We start from the raw sequence: 22,513 nt of genomic DNA, 5'->3' as shown, positions 1-22,513 counted from the left end.
TTGAGTGCGGCCAGCAAGGTCTTAAGTCAGACTTTTTTATAGAACTTGGAGTCACCAAATTTGTAGAGGAAAAACTCCTGTCCCTGCGGAATGTCATGTAGCATTGCCTGAAATAGGAGGCCTACAGAGGAATTTTATTAGCCAAAATTCAAAATTTTTAAAGTGAAAGGCTATCAAAACTATCCTGATATATCCCCAGTTATTGAGTGCGGCCAGCAAGGTCTTAAGTCAGACTTTTTTATAGAACTTGGAGTCACCAAATTTGTAGAGGAAAAACTCCTGTCCCTGCGGAATGTCATGTAGCATTGCCTGAAATAGGAGGCCTACAGAGGAATTTTATTAGCCAAAATTCAAAATTTTTAAAGTGAAAGGCATGACAATAGGAGAGGAGGTCGGGTAAGGCCAATCCCCCTATCTTTAACCCTCTCCTGAGCTTTTTCCAGGCTATTCTCTGGGTTTTTGTGGCCTATATAAAAGAACCAATTTTACCTTGAAGGATAGCAAGACCCTTAGTACTAAAGGATAATGGAATTGAGTTAAATAGGAAGGTTAATTTGGGCAAAATGATCATTTTTACGAGGTTGACCCTCCCAATGATATTTAATGGCAAGTTCGCCCAGCGTAACAATAGGCTGCCAACCTCCTTAGAAACCTTCTCCCAGCTGATCTTTGATGTATCTGTCAGCTTCTGCGCAAGGTATATCCCCAGGTATCTCATCTGACTCTTTGCCCCCTGTATTGTATTCGCGCAAATCCAACCCATTATTTCGATTTTTTCTCTATTAATTTTATAGCCCGAAAATTCTGCCAAATTCCTCAGTCAATTCAAACAGCCTGGGAATTGCTTCCGCTTGATTGGAAGTATACATAAGGAGGTCGTCGGCATAGAGAGCGAACTTAAGTTCCAAATCTAAAATTTTAAAAGGCCTAATGAGGGGAGCACACAAAAGGTTCAATATATAAATTAAATAATAGGGGTGACAAGGGACAGTCTTGACTGGTGCCTCTTGTGATACTGAACCATTCAGTTAGAGCACCATTGACTAAAACTTTTGCTCGGGGTGCAAATAAAGAGATTTAACAGCCTCAACAAAATTAATTGGAAAACCAAACTTTTGCATGATCTCCCGAAGATAACCCCAGTTCACCTGGTCAAACGCCTTAGCAGCATCAATTGCAGCAATAGTAAGTGGTAGCTTTTTATCTATTGCCCCTATAGCCTCAAAGGTGAGCTCATTGAGCTGTCTTCGTGTATAAACGCCCTCTGGTCAGGATGTACGATGGTTTTAATATTTTTTGCCATCCTGGTAGCCAATATCCCAGAAAAGATCTTAAGATCGGAGTTTTACAAAGAGATGGGTCGAGGACACCGTTGCTTCGGACCATGACGGAAGGATGCCTTCTCCCTGTAAGTATATTTTATTAAACAGGGTTTCAAAAACTGGCACTACCCTGTCAGATAGACCGAGATAGACCTCTACAGGAAGTCCATCGGGACCAGCAGCTTTGCCCCTACTCATTTTTTTAAGTTGTTCTCTGATTTCACCCTCAGAAATAGTAGTAGATAGATATAGCCTATCTGCTTTAGACAAGTGAGGGAGATCCCTCAAACTTAACCAGGCCCTCACATTGTCCGGTCTATACTCAATATCCTCCTCATATAGGTTCAGCATGAAAGATCTTGCCTATTCCCTGAATTTATCATCCTCCTGCAGCAGGGCACCTGCCCTCTTTGCACCAAGATCTTAATATGATTTCTTACCATGTCCACTCTAGATTTCCATGCCAACAGGGAGCTGCATTTTTCGCCTTAGGCAAAATGTTGTAATTTGCTAGCATCCCACCTCTCCGTCAGAGTCTTATCGATCCTGGCACGAAATTCTGCCTGTAGAGTCACCAGCTCCCTTTCCAACTGTGGCATAAGATTGCGGGAGGTCAGGGCTGCCTGCTGCAGCTCTGTCTCCTTTTCCTTAATCTTCTTGAGGCTATCTATTTCTGCTTCTCTAACAGATTTTTTTTGGTTAATCATTAAGGAGCTCAAAAGTTCCCTCAAATAAGCTTTAAGGGTCTCCTAGACTATCTGATAGCGAGTGGAATCTATGTTGAACCTAAGAAAATCTTATATTTTTACGCCGAGCTCAACCCTCACACTCTCGTCGAGTAACAGGTCCTGTCCAAAGTCCATCTCTTCTGGCGCTCTTTAAGCTTGAAATTAAGTGCCAGCTTGACGGCGGAATGGTCTGATATAGTCGCCGGAATTATATTTTTTACTATAAAAGAAAAATTCTCTAGCCTTGCCATTACTATCTCTCCAGATGTCCATCAAGTTAAACTCCTTAATACCATTCTTAAGCATAGAGAATGTTCTAGGCGGAACATTATATTTTACTTTAGAAGTCTGGTCTAATTGCTTATCAAATACTAAATTAAAATCACCGCCTAGTATAACTGGGGCCGATGTGTTTAATAGGCTGGCCTCAAGATTTAAAAGAGGGCCGAGTTATCCTCGTTAGGCCCATAATAGACAGCACAAACTATTGGTGAGCCACAGATTGACAAAGTTGCCACCAACCACCTCCCAGATTGATCTGTATCTAATTTCTCCACCTTAATCCCCATATTACCTCTTATAATCATTGCTACCCCTCTCGTGCAGCCCCTTTGTTTAGAGCATGCCAACTCTTGAACCCAGCTAAACTTGCTAAAACCCTGTTTACATTCCTGGGCTTCTAAGTGGGTTTCCTGCAGCAAGCAGATATGAGCCGGATTATTTTTTTTTGAAACTCAGACACCCGGGATAACTTCCTGCTGCTCCTTAGACCGTTCACGTTCCACGAGAGGAGTTTAATCTCATACGACCTACTCATATTCTACCCATGAATCTACCCATCCTGAGCTAGCAAAACCTACTTTTACACGAATGAGGACAATTTTTTCCGTTTTACCCCTTTTACCCACCTTACTCCCCCCGTGCCTCCCACACTTGCCCTCCCCTGAGGAACCCACCTTTCATTCCTTGGCGTTAGAACCGCCTATTCGGGACCCCTCCCTGGAGCACAGAACATCTTGCTTATTCCAAAGAAAAATATAGAAACTAAGGTAACACCACTAAATATCCGTTAATACCTTGTAACCGTGAACCCCAAAATCTTCATACCTAAGCCCCCCATTTTTTTTTTGTTTATTTTCTTCCCCCTTTTCTCCCCCTTTATTTTTTAAAGCTAAATTACATCTAGGTAACATCTATGACCCATAATTAGTACTAGATCTAGCCTTTGGAGTATACCAAAACCACTGATATTATGGCTACCCCCTCATCTGGACCAAAAGGGCATCTACGGAGCTGAAGTTGTGCATCCTTTTTTCCACATTACTTTTAGCAATGCGGGAAATTTCATTTGAACCTGTGCCCCCAGGCTCCTCAATTCTGGCATTCTAGAGCCCAACTCCCACTGACTTTGTGCTGTTCTTCCCCCTATGTCAGAGCAGATCTGATAGGGCCCAGCCTCATGATGCAGTGCCGACCACGTTAGGGATCTCCCCAGAATCAATTCTTTCACTGTATATGTCTGAAAGTTGACTAAAAATGTTCTAGGGGCTTTCCTATCAGGATGTAGATTAAAGGGGTCCCTGTGCACTCTCTGGATCTCTGACTCAAGGTCAATGTCCTCTCTGTCTTGCAACACCCCCTCCCTTAATAGTTTACACATGAACGCCTTGATGTCCCCCTTCCCCGCCCCCTCTGGTATCTGGAGAATCCTCAGATTATTTCTCCGGGCTTTCATTTCAAGCCTCTCCATGTCCATCTGTAATGATCTGTTTTGGGCTTTTAAGGCTTCTATATCTTTCGTATTCCCCTGCACAGATTCTGAAATGGATTTAACCTCGAGTTCAAGTGACCCAGTTTGTGTACAAATATTTAGAAAGCAAATCTCTCCTTAGAGCCTGAAGCAGAGACCCAAGCTGCAGCTCGCCACTGTCCATTCCATCCATTCTTTCACCCCCTGAAGCCTGCATTACGGGATCCTCATGGGCTGCCTTTGAGACCGGTGAATCTAGGCGACTGACTTCAATAGATGCTGATACTTGTAGGACCGATAAGGCAGATATAGGAAGAGTAAGGACAGTAATAGTATCAGCAGTAACAATATTAGTAAGTGAACCATAGAGATGACTTGACATGAGAGAAGATTCACAAGAGGGAAGCTCTAGCTGGTTTACAGAACTATCCCCAACAGTAACACAGTACCTTTCTCAGATTCTGAGATCTTCATAAGGGGGGAAAAACGATTCTTCAGAGGAATTGAAGGAGGACTCCGCCGTGGGGCTGGAACTGGCTCCTTAGAGCGCACTGCCTGCTCCATTATCTTAAAATAGGTTTTAAGCGATGGAGTCATTTTTAGGGGGCGCGGGAAACCTTAGGCCCTCTGGATTTTTTAATGTTCCCTGATTTGGCAGGTTTTTTTTGCATGGTTTGGTAGGAACCACTCCTTCTGAGCACTCTGTAGTGTCCAGAGCGCTTTTGGTTTTAGGTTCGGACTGAGACCGCAGCTGATATCTATTGTTTACAGAGAAAGCTAGCCCCCTTTGAGGACACAGAGCGGGCACCTCCCTTCTCCTTCTGCTCCTCTCAACAGAACTCAGCTTTCCAGGGTTATTAACCTCCTCCCTGGGGGTTTGGATTGCCGCCGCCTCACCACCCCACCCCTAAAAGACAATGTCAGGTTAGAAAGAACAGAGTTTGAATCCATGCAACCCAACTTGTTCCCAACCGGTAACCACCTTACCAGGACTGGGCAGGGAGCAAGGAGACGCAGGGGACTTGAGGCATCTGCCACGCAGACCAAATGCTGCAAAATGCCTGCAGACCCCCGAAAGCTGACTCTCGCAGTCCCTGCTTGAATCCGGGTCCAGAGCCTGGCTCGGCGGCCTCCGAATCCGTGGTAACCTGTAGGCTCCGCCTCCCGACCCATCTGAGCATCCTTAACCTCCTGCCGCTGGCTGCCATGGTGAGAGCAAGTGGCTGTCAGAGGGAAACAGAAATAAGAAGCGTTTCAGGGAGAGGAGTCCGTGCTTGATTAAAAAGAGTGCCACATCCTTACCGGGTAGGTTCGCTATATTCAGCAGCATTTTCGTAGCGCTGTATGTCCGTATTTCATCGCAAGTGCCGTGCTGCTCCCAGGGCTCCCGCGACCGGCGTTAGCCCGCCGCCATGTTCCTCCCCCATGTGACCCCTTCTGTGTCACTCCGTCCTTTCTTCACCATTCTTTGAAGAATCCTCACAGAGGGTTCCACCCCAAAAGAAATATATATTTTTGTGATGTGCTACTAGAGCTGTGTTTGTTTCACCTTGATTACTTATCAATATTCGCACATATGCAGGACACCTTTAAAATTCAAATGTGACTATTGTCATTGGATACAGTACAGGACTTGCACTAGGCAAGAGGATATGTTACATGGATGTATATGTTGTTTACTACTAATGAGTGACAGACATTCATTTGACTGTTAAATTCTAAGGTAAAATAGAACATTGTACTTATCCCTATAATGTGTGTTGCAAATATTTTAATGTTGAATTTTCTACATTTCTTTAGACACACTTTTAGATTTTTATTTTGATATCCTATTTTTGTGCAAGAGTCCATTTTTGGAAAGGCAGTTTGAACTAATTTCATACATAAAATGTGTTGATATAGGTGTGTTTCTTTAAAGTTTTAAGACATCAACATTACAGACATATGCTGTGCACCTTCTATGCTATTGTTTGAATGGGCGATTTCTAAAGCCAAGAGTCCTGTGCAATGTGGGCAGAAAAGTCAATGGGTAACAGGAAAGAGTGTAGCTTACCGTTGATTGCAACCACCACAGTGTTGGCTTTATTAGTCATCAAACAGCAGCAGCAATGGCAGTACTTGGCAGATCAGATCCATGGCAAAACAGGAAGTGTGAAAGTGAGAAAAGGTGAGTTTCAGCCTTAAGTCAACTGAGTTTTTGAGGTTTGACTCCACAGTCAAGTCGGCGGGGAGGCACATTGTGATTTGCACAGTTGAGAAACTGGTGGTTCTCACTCCAACAGCCGCTTTTGCCATCCCACTATCAATGTGGTTGAGATTTCCTGGCGTTGACAGCAGGACTGCAGTACTCTTTCATCTAAGCAATAGTCAACATCTAAATAGGGTAGCTGGACAGCCAAATCCATGGGAGGGAAGACCACTGAAAAAGCGACAGCAGGACAGATTCCACCAAGATCACAATCACGCCCTAAAACATCATTAAACAAGCATTTGCAATGCAATCGGTCTCGCCTTTGGGACCTTATTTGTATTTAGCTATGCAGCACATTAGCCTGGGTGCTGAAACATCTACTGTTGTTTAACATGGAGGGAAGGTAAATACTAAACTGCGTGACATGCCAGGTATGGGAACACATGGAGAGAAATATTGCTTTTCAGCTGGAAATTATATACTCCAAAGCTCTGTTTTTAATATAAAATCAGAACCTTCGGTGGTCATATCACTGAAAAGACAAGATTTGAAAAAAATATTATTGTCTATGGATGCTCGTGGAAGATAATTTCTATGGACTGGAATCTAGAGAATGCTAAAGTGATTCTGGTATTTTACTGACCTCTTCTGCTCGTTTTCTAACAAGAAAGTTAAATAGAGGCAGTTGCCAGAAAAATTTAAAAAAAGAAAGTCCCTCAGCAGTAAGAAATTCTGGTAATTTACTGACCTCTGCTGATCTTTTTCTATCAAGACAGATAAATACAGGCAGTTGAACAGAAAAAAGTCCCCAAGCAGAAACAGACAAGTCTTAGGGCTGATCTCCAGAGCCCACAAAGTACATACACATATAAGTATATAGTAAAGTATATACAAGAGGTCTCACATATAAGTATATACTAAAGCATATACGAGAGGTCTAGAATGCTCAACCTAAAAAACATGCAACACAACGCAAAACAAGGAAGAACTGTAATTTTTCTTCACATTTGCTAAACATAAACAAAGAGTAAAAAGCACATCTAAACATAGAGCAAACAGTTGAACACTTTAGACATATATACATTAGTTCTTCTTTCATTTTTACATAGTGTATGTCCCTTGTCCCCAACCTAGATGGTACACTGTGAAGAAGGTCAAAATCACGTTATTTTCCACAAACAAATTAATTATACATTTAGTTAGACTTAAAACCACAATAAGAAATACTTTTCAGCACTTATTTTATTGTGAATTGTCAACATGCAATTTATTTTTAACCAAAACAATGTATATAAAATAAATTATAATTTAGTTACCAACTATAATCTACTCTGGGAAGATCCTGGACAGAGACTGGGGGGAATTACTATTCTACCTCCACCGAGTACTTACCTCAGGAAAGCACTGTACAGTCACTGGAGGCAAAATTACTATTCTAACTGGACTGGACTGAGTTTTTACTTCAGTGAAGGTGCTGGAAAGTGACTGGGGTAAAAATACTATTCTACCTCCGCCAAGTACTTACTTAATTGGCCCTGGGGAATGGGGTCCCCAGGGCCAATTATTAGAAAAAGAATAAATAAAAAAAGATAAAAAAAGACCAGCATCGCGCCAGAGGCCCGCCCCACCCTTGCAGCACTCTGCAAACGCGGCCCCTGGCACGTTTGCAGATGGGGAATTATTTCCCCTTGAATACTGGAGGTCTCTGCCGGCCAACTAGCCCACCAGTAACCTCCAGTATGCGCCAGGAATCTACGTTGCAGAGAGGTGTTTTGAGGCCAAACCCCTTTTTACACCTCTCTGCAACTCAGCTCTGTGGCACTTAATGGAGGTACCTGGTGCACTAGTTGCACCCCAGGGACCCTCAGGATTCAAGGGGAAGTTAATCCCCCAACTTAAAACGCGCCACAGGCGTGTTTACACAGTGGTGAAGGGAGGGGACGGGGCCTGAGTTGACATGTGTGCAAACACCCTGTGGCGCGGTTTAAGTTGGGGGATTAATTCCTCTTCAATCTTGAGGGTCCCTAGGGGTCAACTAGCCCACCAGTAACCTCCAGTATGCGCCAAAGAGCTGCGTTGCAGAGAGGTGTTCAGAGGCCATGCCCCTTTTTACAACACTCTGCAACGCAGCTTCGTGGTGCTTACTGGAGGTAACTGCTGCACTAGTTGCACCCCAGGGACCCTCAGGATTCAAGGGGAATTAATACCCCAACTTAAAACGCGCCACAGGCGCATTTGCACAGTGGTGAAGGGAGGGGGCGGGGCCTGAGTTGACATGTGTGCCAACACCCTGTGGCGCGGTTTAAGTTGGGGGATTAATTCCTCTTCAATCTTGAGGGTCCCTAGGGGTCAACTAGCCCACCAGTAACCTCCAGTATGCGCCAAAGAGCTGCGTTGCAGAGAGGTGTTCAGAGGCCATGCCCCTTTTTACAACACTCTGCAACGCAGCTCCGTGGCGCTTACTGGAGGTAACTGCTGCACTAGTTGCACCCCAGGGACCCTCAGGATTCAAGGGGAATTAATACCCCAACTTAAAACGCGCCACAGGCGCATTTGCACAGTGGTGAAGGTAGGGGGCGGGGCCTGAGTTGACATGTGTGCCAACACCCTGTGGCACGGTTTAAGTTGGGGAATTAATTCCTCTTCAATCCTGTGGGTCCCTGGGGGCCAACTAGTGCACCAGGGACCCTCAAGATTCAAGGGGACTTAATCTCCCAAATTAAAATGCCCAGGGGTGCATTTACACTGCAGTGAAGGGAGGGGAAGGAACCTGAGGTGACGTGTGCAAACATGCCCTGTGGCGCGTTTTAAGTTGGGGAAATGATTCCCCTTCAATTCTGAGGGCCCCTGGGGGCACTCTAGCCCACCAGTTGCTTCCAGTAAGCGCTACTGCGCTGCGTTGCAGAAAGGTGGTCCAGGCCATGACCCTTTTTACACCTCTCTGCCACGCAGCTCTGTGGCACTACCTGGAGATACCTGGTGGGCTAGTTGGACCCAAGGGACACTCAGGATTCAAGGGGACTTTATCCTCAAAATTAACACGGCCACAGGGTGTGTTTGCACACATGTCACCTCAGGCCCCCCCTCCCTTTACCAGTGTGCAAGGTAGTTTTAATCTCCCTGCCGTATTATGTATTAGGGGCTTACAGAGGAGGACATGGTTATCACAGGGGTACCCTAGTGTTTGTAGGTCTTTTAACTGTATTTTAAGTGTATTTTAGCATAGCCCTGGGTCTAGGACTGGTTAGTCATAGTCAGTTACCACCAGTACCCATCTGGAAAAGTTGAGGGTACAGGATGATTTTGCAACAAGGCCTCTCCTGCTCCTCTGTTTGTTCTTTCTGCACGTCTTCCTTCTTCCTGCACTTTTCTTCGTCTTTGAGGACTTCTGTTGCTTCTTTCTGCATTTATTTTGCTTCTTTCTGTGTGTCTTTTCTTCTTTCTTCACATGTCGTACCTCTGTAGGCATTGGTAGAAACTAGCATTTAAAAAAATCCTTAGCAATTCACTGAAAAAACATAGGTTTCAGGCATGTTACAGTTACAAGTTAGCATTTAAAAGACCTTTGAAATTTACTGAAAAAACCATAGGTTTCAGGCACGTTATAGTCAGGAATTAGCATTTAAAAAACCTTAGAAATTCACTGAAAAAAAACATAGGTTTCAGGCACGTTATAGTTAGTTGGACATTTTACTCGTACAAAACCATTGAAATTCCCCCATTATAGTTAGTTCAGCTAACTATAACTCGCGCGCCCGCAATGCACTGCTGATGGCGTCACATATTGCATCACTCATGACATCGTCAGTGACATCACTCATGACATCACTCATGACATCTCAAATGACATCACTGATGACATTATCCTTGTGATAGAATGGCAGACCTCCTCTCACACTAATAAAACATTTGATACACACACTCAAAAATAGAAACTAACATTTTCAAAACAATGGACATACCAATAGCTCTTACAACACACCTATTCAGTAATTCCAAGTTCTACACACACATCCACTCATTCACCAACAGTCCTATACAGACACTCATACATGCACTCACTTATCATATGTACTTATACACCTATACATCCTGTTACACAGTGCCACTCATACATAGAGTTACACACACACATAGTCACACATGCAAAGTATCGAACATCCATTAAATTGCATATACAGTTATACACACACCACCACACTTACTACTACAGAAACTTATACGTACTTACTCTCTTAAGCAATCACGTATAGAAACACATACTAATTTATACAGGAACTCTTCCAGTCTCTCACTCTCACATATACTCACTTATATACACCAATACTCACATATGCGAGTTTAAAACATATGTAGTTATCCATAAAGACACAATTGAGACAGTCATTCACTCACTAGCACACCCATACACACACTCATCCACCCATATAGTCCTGCACACATGCTGTCTTCAACACATACAAACAGTGTAGCACTCATTCTTGCATCTATGCACTACGTAATACCCCCAACGGACCATACAGACACTCAGACACTCATACTGATATTCAAAAAAACAACTAATAACCTACTGTAATGGAGTAGGAGAACATACCCCTCGGGAATGGTGGAGCCCGCGCCCTTCTGACTGTATGTTTCCAACTTCTCCACAGACCAACGAGTGGGAGGACGGAAGAAACGAGACGGACAGCATGGACGAAGAGAGCGGCTCCTTTAAGTGGGCGTCGACACCTAAGGAGGAAGGCCCGGCACTGCAGGACGTCACGGGAACCGGATTGGTGAAAAGACAGGAAATAATGTATACGGGTGTGTAGACACCGCGGAGGAAAAGACAGGAAATAATGTATACGGGTGTGTAGACACCGCGGAGGAAAAGGCAAGAGCGGAAGAGATGGAGAGCGGACGAAGCAGAGTTGAGGAAGGAGACCGAGAGTACCGAGCAGAACATCGCGGAGGAGCTGACGGAGGGTCCGAGTCAAGAGGCGAGCCAGGAGGCCAACGACCCTGCGAACCGCAGTGCCACACTCCCGAGGGAGGAGTGTGGCTGTCACAGGTACGGCGGCGTTGGGCAGCCTGGGTGGGGAGACGGAGTGCTAGCGAATAGCAATGTACATATCCTTGTTTGTCACTTCCCTTTGAGCAAATCCTACCCTTCCAATACCATTCTCCTTCCCTGCTTCCCCACTCAAACCCCCCCCTCTATATGTCTTACACGGAGCACTGTTTGTAAAGATCGCCTGAGTCACTGGGTTTATCCTCACACTCCCTGGGTCCCTTGGTGCAACCCTTCTAGAGGACTGTGACCTAACGGCCTCCCTTCTTGTTGGTCTTTTTTTTCATGTGGCGAATCCATCGGTAACTGGAGTGAAGACCCCCTCTTCCTGAGTGAGGAAAACGGTAGAAGACCAGCGCCACGGACCCCAGTACCTTTGCCCGGGAAAGACTGACCTTTAGGACCAGAAAGACGTTTATGTCAAAGCCCATAAGATCCTTGAAAATAAAACCTTCTTTAAATCCTACACCTGGTGTCACTCATGTAGCTACTTAACAACCCATGCAGCCACTTATACACAAAGTGAGAGACTGATATTTACATATTTAAACATTACTCACTAACCCATGTATTCACTAAGATACACTTAATCAGTTAGATATACAATCAATTTTTCAAAAACAATTCATCCATTTAGACACTTATATACCCACTTATTCTTCCATCGACCTTGAGATATACATATATAAAACATATTTATTTTCAGAAAAACACACATTCACTGGATGTCATCAGTGATGTCATCAGTGATGTCATTTGAGATGCCATCAGTGATGTCATGAGTGATGTCACTTACCATGTCATGATGTAATATGTGACGTCATCAGCAGTGCATTGCTGAACTAACTATAACTGGGGAACTAGCTGAACTAACTATAACTGGGGAATTTCAATGGTTTTGTACGAGTGAAATGTCCAATTAACTATAACGCCCCTGAAACCTATGTTTTCTTCAGTGAATATATATATATATATATATATATGTTAGAGCAAATGTCCCTTGCTGGAGGAGGAGCGGCCATTCAGCTGGTGCCGGTGCCGAGTCAAGGACAAGACTTGTGAAACTTTCCAAAGCAATTGAAATAATACACCGCACTCTTCTAGGTTTTGATTAAGCTTCTTTAATCCATCAAGGAAAAACTTCCTCACCTACGCGTTTCAAACAGATTACTGTTCTTGCTCACGGTAGTTACAAGTCCATTTTTTCTTTTTACTATTTATACCCTCCTGCCCATATGGCAATTAGGATGCATTATGGGAGGGGTAGTTTTTGGTGAAAACAAACCATGTCAGGTCACTTTCGCAAGTTAACACAGTCCTATTAGTTGACTTGAAATGACATGTGATGGCTGAGTGCCTGTGGTTTTAATAAAATAAAACCATTTACAAAGCGAAATGACTAATGATCTATCTCGCTGTGTGAGTGTACAGATAATGTACAAACTAGGTGATAGCTAAGTGCTACACGTAGAAGTCAATGACTTGTACCTTGCTCCAGGACTCTGACATTATTTAAAATAAACGCTGGTAATAACAAACAAAAAAGTTTAACTTTTACATATGTATTCAGTTATACCCTATATATTTTCGACTTCTAAGCATTGTGTACTCAAAGGAATCAAAACGTCTAGATTAGGTTTCAAGTTTGCATTTCAAATCAATGTTATTTTAGATTCCAAAACTACTTTGTGAGAAAAAGTCTATTTGTCAGAAGAGAATGTCATATTGTAACCGGAGATTTCCATACAACTGGTCATGTGATTGCATTTGGGCTCTTGGATAAGTCATAAATGTACATAAAGTTCTTCATCCCCGTTCAATCCTTGGGGGGTCTTAGTTTTGAATTTTATTATTAATTTTGACTCCAAACGTCTGAGTTTCTGTAGGCGATTACCTCGAGAAATTGCTGTTACACCGTTAATTGTGTTCGTGTTATTCACTTGGTTTGTTATTTTTCCTCGCGTTTAGTTGTGCACTTGTTAACTGAAACGTGGGAAGTTTGTTCAGTAATGACTTGCAGGGCTGGTTGCCCTGAAATTGATAGATTGCTTTACCTAGATAGTGTTTCGCTTTGTATAGCTTGTACTTGTGTCCCGATTAGTTAGGACTACAGTATTCACACTCGCTGCAGCATTGTTTACTTGATTCACGCTGACACACACGGCACATCTGATTTACACTTACCGGGGAGTCTCCTGGACCGCTGAATGCCCTCCGGCACTTCCGCGTCAGCGCTCGACCTGGCAAGGGGTAGGTGTGTGCTCCGTTTTGCCGGTGATCCTGGTGTTTATCTGCTCCGTAAAGAAACGCTTATTAATTCCGGGTTCAGTCACGGTCTGTTTGGAAAGGGCGTCTTCGCTCCAGATCGTCTGTGCTCCTTTCCGCCGGCTGTTCCCTTGCTGATTTCCTCGCGTTTCCAGAATGTTATTCTTTGACAATTGCGGAGTTCTGCATATGCTGGGCTCTCTCCTCACGTATCCAAATGTTAGAGCAAATGAATACTCACAAGAATAAAACCTGGTTAAATGTTAGATATTCAGGACTGGCAATGATACCAGACAGTGAGAGAGGAGGTAATCGCCTACAGAAACTCAGACGTTTGGAGTCAAAATTAATAATAAAATTCAAAACTAAGACCCCCCAAGGATTGAACGGGGACGAAGAACTTTATGTACATTTATGACTTATCCAAGAGCCCAAATGCAATCACATGACCAGTTGTATGGAAATCTCCGGTTACAATATGACATTCTCTTCTGACAAATAGACTTTTTCTCACAAAGTAGTTTTGGAATCTAAAATAACATTGATTTGAAATGCAAACTTGAAACCTAATCTAGACGTTTTGATTCCTTTGAGTACACAATGCTTAGAAGTCGAAAATATATAGGGTATAACTGAATACATATGTAAAAGTTAAACTTTTTTGTTTGTTATTACCAGCGTTTATTTTAAATAATGTCAGAGTCCTGGAGCAAGGTACAAGTCATTGACTTCTACGTGTAGCACTTAGCTATCACCTAGTTTGTACATTATCTATACACTCACACAGCGAGATAGATCATTAGTCATTTCGCTTTGTAAATGGTTTTATTTTATTAAAACCACAGGCACTCAGCCATCACATGTCATTTCAAGTCAACTAATAGGACTGTGTTAACTTGCGAAAGTGACCTGACATGGTTTGTTTTCACCAAAAACTACTCCTCCCATAATGCATCCTAATTGCCATATGGGCAGGAGGGTATAAATAGTAAAAAGAAAAAATGGACTTGTAACTACCGTGAGCAAGAACAGTAATCTGTTTGAAACGCGTAGGTGAGGAAGTTTTTCCTTGATGGATTAAAGAAGCTTAATCAAAACCTAGAAGAGTGCGGTGTATTATTTCAATTGCTTTGGAGAATATATATATATATATATATATCTATATATATATATATATACATATATATATATATATATATATATATATATATATATATATATATATATATATATATATATATATATATATTTATATATGTATATATATATATATATATATATTAATTCCAGTTTCCCCTGGAGGGGAATTTTGTCGTCATGTACTCCCGGGTATTGTTTTCAATTACAGCCATTCACAGGGTTTGTAGATCGGTACCATTTTATTTTCCAATATATCAGCAAGCCAGCCTTGCTGATATATTGGAAAATAAAACCGTACCGATCTACAAACCCTGTGTATGGCTGTAATTGAAAACAATACCCGGGAGTGCATGAAGACAAAATTCCCCTCCAGGGGAAACTGGAATTAATTTAAACGCGGCTTGGTTCTGCCGCGCTTCGCGTGCACCGCTTAAGAGCGCCTGGAAGCCCGCACCTTGGATCAAACGGAAAGCGATCTATATATATATATATGAATATATATATATATATATATATATATATATATATATATATATATATATATATATATATATATATATATATATATATTAATATATTCCACTCCTTCCTGCTTCTCCAGGCACGGCACGCAGGACACAAAGACCACCACACAGCTCGTCCAGTACAACAGGTCAGTTTATTATTGCCTTGATTCTCTCTCTGGCATGACGCGTTTCGGGTAAAGAATACCCTTGATCAGATAACGGTACAATGGTTTAAGAGACCTTTAAGTACTCATTTTTTCTCCCTCTTTGCTGAGCACACCACGTGATTCATGAAAAGTGAAGACATACTTTAAACATATAAGTAGAGTGGCTCTTTCATTTTGTGAAGACAGCACATATGGACAATTCAATATTATGATCAATATATACTGTCTATTTGCATAAAATTATTACTGCATGAATGCATATGCGGTAAACATGGACTGGATTTGTGCAAATTCACATATGTAAATTATTATGGCATATGTTCTTTCATCGTAAACAATTTGAATAATTTAAATAATTTAAATAAATTATACATTTATCCGCTATCTACACATAAAACCATTGTGCAAAAATATCTATGTACATATATATATGTATATACAACTCTATCACCCATTTTTTGTAAGATAAATTTACATGTGATACAAATTAATGAAAACATGTTTTCTTGCAGCTTAAATGCTACCAATATATGTGCAAAAATATGCCAATATGTAAACTTGAATACTCTCTCTTCACCAGCTCCCATGTTGCTAAGTACTTGGTTAAAGCCATTGTGCAAATTATCTGCCTAAATGCAGACACATCTGTTCAAATACGCTTATTGTACAAAATTAATCTCTTATCGTAAGTCCAAGTGCAAAAAATTACTAAATGGAATTCATATTTTACACAAAGAGCTCACTCAAGATTCTATATACAAACAAAGTGCTGAGTGCTATGTAAAAAAATGAGCAAATGCAAAAAAAGATTTTTTGCTTTCAATAATGTGATTATATTTACAGTGAAGCTATATGCAGAGTTGTCAATTTCATTATAAGTAACAATAATTTGTCAAAGGAATGGTATAAGAAAATGTTACATGTGGATTAGTTACATTATTTGCAGGGAGTATATTTCTTCTGTTCAATTTACTCTCATATGGACAATGTCATCATTCTATACAGGTCCATCAGGTATACGACATTGACATGTATCTCCATCCAATAGCAGGGCACTATATACATATTTTCCTTCTAGATCATATTTCCTATTTCTTCAGGTTGATTTTAAAGAAATGTATGTAAATCCTCCGTGTTATTAAGACCTTGGGGAAACTTGCAGTTGAGATTCAAGATGTATTTGGTCTCTAACTGTCTTAAGAGAGTTTCCCTGTTACCTCCCTTTTTAGGCATAGGAACATGATCAATCACGAAGTACTTTAAACAGTTAATGTCCTTATTGTGCATGGACTTGAAATGCCGTGCTACCGGGTAATTTGGATCACAGTTAATGATGGCTCTTATATGCTGCAATATTCTCACGTGCACTGGTTTCTTAGTACTGCCCACATATCTGAGCCCACAAGTACACGTGAGAACATATACAGCATACTCCGTGCGACAATTGAAATTACCCCTGATAGTTAGTTCATTTTCCCTAAATGGAGTGCTGTATTTCGAATTGTTGACCCCAAAGTTACAGGCCCGGCAGGTTGCACATTTAAAATACCCTTGTTTCGCCGGTAAGCATGTTTTAATTGAGGTCCCTTTCATCATGGATTTTGATAAATGTCCTTCCATGGTTTTACTTCTTCGAAATGTCAATGTCGGTCTTTCAGGTAATCTGTATTTCAGGACACTATCTGTTAGTACTATGGGCCAATTTTTAGTAAAAATAGCCTGATCTTACGCTCCTGCATGCTGTAGGTGGTTATAAGCCTGGGTGTATCCATGTCGCTATCATCCTCAGTTGTGACTGACAGATTAGTGGGGAGCAGGGATTCTCTGGATCTCTCATTTGCTCTCTGCACTGCTTTGTTCAGTATATTCTCAGTGCAGCCCCTTCTTCTGAATCGATCTAATGTTTCATCCATGCTTTTGTTATATTCTTCCTGCGTGCTACATATACGTTTTAACCGTAGCAATTCCCCAAAGCGAATGCTAGCGATTAGATGTTTGGGGTGGGAACTAGTAGCATGCAATAATGCATTCCCTGCAGTTGGCTTCCTAAATGCACTGGTTACTAATTTCCCATCAATTATCTGAATACACACATCCAGGAAGTCTATAGTAGTCTGGCTACAGTGTGATGTGAAGTGTAAATTACATTCGTTAACATTGATTTGGTCAATGAAATTTAGGGCACTAGTACTGTCACCTTTCCAAATCACAAATACATCATCAATAAAACGTAACCAAACAATAACTTTGTGCTCAAAAATATCCCTGTATTTATCCATGAGGACCTGCTTTTCCCAGAGCCCCACGTGCATGCACGCGTAGCTCGGGGAAAAGCAAGCCCCCATAGCGACACTCTGTTTCTGTCTATACACATCCTTGTCATTGAAGAAAATGTTTTATCCAAGCACCATGCAGTAAGTGACATTAACATTCTATTGTTCATTAAATAGTCTGTAGATCTAGTATTCAAGAAATGTGCCACCCCTTGTAGGCCGCAGTTGTGTTCGTGGACTTATTTAGTGCCATTATCAACCAAATGAAAATAAAAACAACCAAATCTTGGTTGTTTTTATTTTTTATTTTCATTTGGTTGATAACCGATAATCAAGAAAGAACTTGACTAACCACTGGATGGTGTAACTGATGAAAGGACAAATCAGTATTGGAATGGAGATTAAATTCCTGAATTATTTGTGATGCACGGATAGTGTGCAAATGATGCAATGACACTAAATAAGTTTAAGCCCACTGGGGCGCTATGACAAATGGATTGACCACGGTGGTCGTAAAAATGGATATTCGGAACCGGCTAATTTTGTTCTATAAGGCAGAAATATATGGCATCCACAAAGCGGCCATCACATTGTTGGTGTTAAATTTAAAATAGTCAAGGATTATCTAAGGATGGTAAAATGTGATATCCAAATGATGGAACCGAACATGGTACTATGGGACTTGTAGTTCTGATTGAAATTACCGTCACAAATCGGTCAATGATTTAATGGCATTTGATGGTAGAAAAACTTTGGGGAATGCATATGTTTATATGAACATAAATTACGATACAGAAGAAACAATGTATCTGTAATGATAGTATGATAAAATGCGAGAGAGTATGTTTTCACTGTTTACTTTTGTCACATGATGAATGTTTTTTCATTTTATATATAACTTTATTGTTTGAACACTTGAACTCACTCGTGATCAAGCGGCTGAGTCTGCGAAATGCGTTGGGTGTGAGCGCGAATAAAACTTCACCGTAAATGCATATGAGCCTCAACTTGTTGTCTTTTGGATGATAATACGACAACTTCTTCGTTGGATTTGCAGGGGTAAGGCGAAACCCCGTTGAGGCCCGCCAGTTGAAAAGCGGCGCGGGCTGAATTCACCATTGGTGTGGTATATATATATATATATATATGGATATATATATATATATACTAGCATATTAAGACATACACCTTACATACACTTACCTATATAGTCACCCAATGATGGATGTTTCCCCTTCCAAAGTACCCAAATCTGAATATGAGTCTCTTTTGCTGAATAAACATATTAGGATCGATGGTACACTAATACTTTGGGAACACTGGGCAAACAAATTAATTATTTTTATTAAAGATCTAGGAACAAGAGATAACCCCAGATCCTTCTCTGAGCAACAATCTAAATAGGATCTTTCAAAGTCAGATTTCAAAAGTTCCTTAAACTCAAAATTGGAATCAGGAAGCTGGGATATACTTCCACCCCAAACCCCCCATTTTTATAACAAAAACTCATGAATTGAGGTCACATAGCACCGCATACATTTGAAACTTTGCTGTTTCCTAAATGGCATCTCACTAAAAAAACACAGATCATGACATGAAATCTACACAGACAGAGGCCCTTATTATGAGTATGGCGGTCTTTAGACCACCGTACTGTAGGTGGTGGTCAGACCGCCGAGTCCTCAGCGGTTTGACTGCTGGATTATGAGAAGGGCGGTCGGACTGCCACAAGACCGTCGCACCTGTCAGGATCTTGGATCCCCCAGTGGTGTCTGTCTGGAAATGGACAGGCTATGGAGGCAGTGCTGATGTCTACACCACCGCAGCGATTATGAATTGCCTCTTTGATGACCTTTTCATGGCAGGGACCCCGCCATGAAAAGTTGAATGGAATGCCAGGGAAGGGGACCCAAACAGGGACCCAGGACGATTTTGCCCACTGATACTGTGCATGAGGGCACATGGTGTGCCTCCATCTGTTTCCACTGTTGTGCATGCACTCTGTGCCATGCACAATATGGTGCATGGTACACAGTGCCCCTGAGGTGCAAGCTGCGCTGCACTGCAGCAGCAGGTGCTTCAGGCCTCTTTATAGGAGCCTAAGCCTGACGCCGTAGCACTGTTTCCGTCACACCACCAGTCTGGCGGTAGTGTCATAATATGGCGGCCAGAATGCCGCCAGCTTGGCAACCTTCTGCCGACTACCGCCTCGGAGATCAAGCAGTTGGACCGTCGAAGTCATAATCTGGGCCAAAGTATTTCAGGGAAAGAAATAATATCATCATCATGGCCAAGCAGCTGGTCTTCAACCTTTTAAAGGAAAATCGCCCTGGCTTATCACAAATACGATTGTTGATTATACATAGTGCATACTGGACTCCTGTCAAATAACATAAATTGGGAATTACTGAACTCCAATGTCTTCTGGTATTGTAAAGAAGAGCCTGGGGCTCTACTACACATCTCTGTTACTGCAAATGTTCCCCCGCTGTGGCACCACATACCAACAACAATACAACTATCTTATAAAATTACATTTGATATAGACGCCATCACCGGCATTTTATGTATCCATGCTGCGCCGGAGATGCCCCATTTGCGCAATACAGACCATTAAGTAGCCAATCTTATGCTCACCAACGGTGTGAAATTTATTCTGTCACAGTGGAAAAATACTCACAATATTTACATACACACATGGTGGGGGTAGCTCCGTCACGTCAGAAGTGCAGATAATATTTGTTTTTAGAAAACACTCCTTGCATACCTCAACAACACTTTGGAAATCACTTGAGGACTTCTTGGAACATACCATATTTATAAATCGAATTGCTGCTCTGCTTATGAGCACTTCAACATTCGCATGCCATTACAGATGACTGTATCTGGTATCTCTTACCAGAGATCACTACTTGTCCTCATAACTTGTCCCTTCACTAAGTTTTCCTCTTCAGATCTAATTCTCTTTCTTTTCATCTTTGTGTGGCGGGCTAGAGGAACTCGAAATGACACGGTATGGAGTTAGTGAGGGTTTTATTGGTTTCAACAAGCATCTTCGGCGATCAGTGAGTCTATAATAGGGAAGGGAACTTCGGATTCTTCCTTTTCTGTGGAAAAACGCCCTTTCCGAAGATCCGGGCCTCGTTTTCTCCACTCCAGGTTGATTGGGGGGTTCGCCGCAGGTCCGGACGTTTGAGGGAACAAAATGAAAAGAGACTTCCTTCAGTCTGGTGCCCAATATATATACAGTGTCAGGGGAAGGGTAGTGAGGAGCCACTCTGTGTGCAAAACAAAAAAACAAAAATAACTGATACGCGGTGCTGGTTGTGCTCAGGAGAGGGAGTGAGAGGTTCGGCTGAAGGGTTCTCTATCCTGGTTAAAAAACAATTTCTTCCCGCCTAACCCAAGATACGCAAACGTACCTGTGAGAGCCACGCTTCCCCTGAAGCGTGGCTGGGTGATGCGCCTTGTCGTTGGCCTCCTGGCTCCGCTGATCGTCGGGGTGACTCTTGTCTCGCTCTTCCGTCACTTCTTCTTTCTTCAAGCCCTGCTGTCTCTCCGCTTACGTCTTCTTCTCCTCCGGGTGTAGAACACACTGACGTCTGTTTGCTTCCGGGATTTACTCTGTCCGCGTCCTCAGCGTCACCAGAGGGGGCAGCGCTTGATATGAACTCGGCCCAGTTAAAGAAACAGTGTTCGTTTTCTTCTTCAGGTATGTACAACGGAGTGTCAGATCTGCTCCACTTTTCCGGGTGCTGTATAAAGAGAGGGGAGAGAGGTCCATTTACATGTCTAGGGGTTGAATTTATACCCGCTTCAGTTCTGTCCTGGGTCCCCCCGCCACATACCACCTCCCCTGGATTCTCCCGATCGGGGAGAGGAAATCAAGAAAGGAAATCTGCACTACAGTTATCGATCCCCTTGCGATGACAGACTTTAAAGGAGAATGGTTGGAGTGACAAAAACCACCTGAGGACTTGGGGATTCTGTGAGATGTTACGGCTCATCCACTGTAGAAGAGCATGGTCAGTGTATAGGGTGAATGGGTGACCTTTGAGGTAATATCTTAATTTGTCAATAACCAACTTTATTGATTGTTGGGTATTTTAGCTCCCTTGGAAAGAGTTTCCTGCTGATGTAGAGTATTGGATGCTCCACTCCATCAGGAGACAATTGAAATAGAACGGCCCCCACCCCATAATCGGAAGCTTCGGTGTGGAGGATAAAAGGTCTGGTGAAATCCGGGGAGGAGTGCACTGGACTGGTAGTAATGGCTCTCTTTAGGGTGTTAAAGGCTCTCCACATGGCGGGGGTAGGACTTTGATATGTTAAGGGGTTAAAGTCCTTTTTTAGTGTTTCTTTTAACGGAGCTGCTATCTCCGAAAATGAGGGGATAAAGCGGCGGTAGTACCCGATTAGCCCCAGAAAGGCCCTCCTCTCTTTTTTGCTCTTGGGAAAGGTGGTGTCTGCTATTGCCCTGATCTTCTCTATCTGGGGGTCTATTACTCCGTGTCCTAGAACATATCCCAGGTACTTCATTTTCTGGTAACCCATACGGGATTTCTTCGAATTGACATGTAGGCCAGCCTTCTGAAGGCTCCCTAAGATCGTTTGCAAGTGTTCTAGGTGGCTTTCCCATGAGGGACTGAAAATTATGATGTTGTCGAGGTAGGCCGAGCTGAAGGTTTGGTATTCTCTCAGGATTTTGTTCATTAGGCGCTGAAAAGTCGCTGAGGCCCCATGCAGTCCAAAGGGGAGAACATTGAACTATAGGCCGTCTGGTGTTAGAAAGGCCGTCTTTTTTCAATCTTCCTCCCGAAGAGGCACTTGCCAATAACCTTTGGTCAAGTCCAACGTGCTGATGTATTTGGCCTCCCCAAGCTTTTCGATCAGTTTGTCGATTCAAGGTATAGGGTAGGTATCAAAGGAGGAAAGACTGTTCAGTGCGCGGAACTCCATACAAAACCTCGTACTTCCATCTGGTTTAGGCACCATTACAATCGGTGAGGACCATTCATTCCAGAACGGTCTGATCACACCTAGACGTAGTATTTCATGTACTTCTTTTCATACAGCCAGCCTTATGGCGGCGGGTATCCTGTATGGTCGTTGTTTAAC

The sequence above is a fragment of the Lissotriton vulgaris genome, chromosome 7 (assembly GCF_964263255.1).
Source record: "Lissotriton vulgaris chromosome 7, aLisVul1.2, whole genome shotgun sequence".
NCBI classification, from domain to species: Eukaryota; Metazoa; Chordata; class Amphibia; order Caudata; family Salamandridae; genus Lissotriton; species Lissotriton vulgaris.
The sequence above is the reverse complement of the archived record's forward strand: the minus strand, read 5'-3'. Positions refer to the sequence as shown.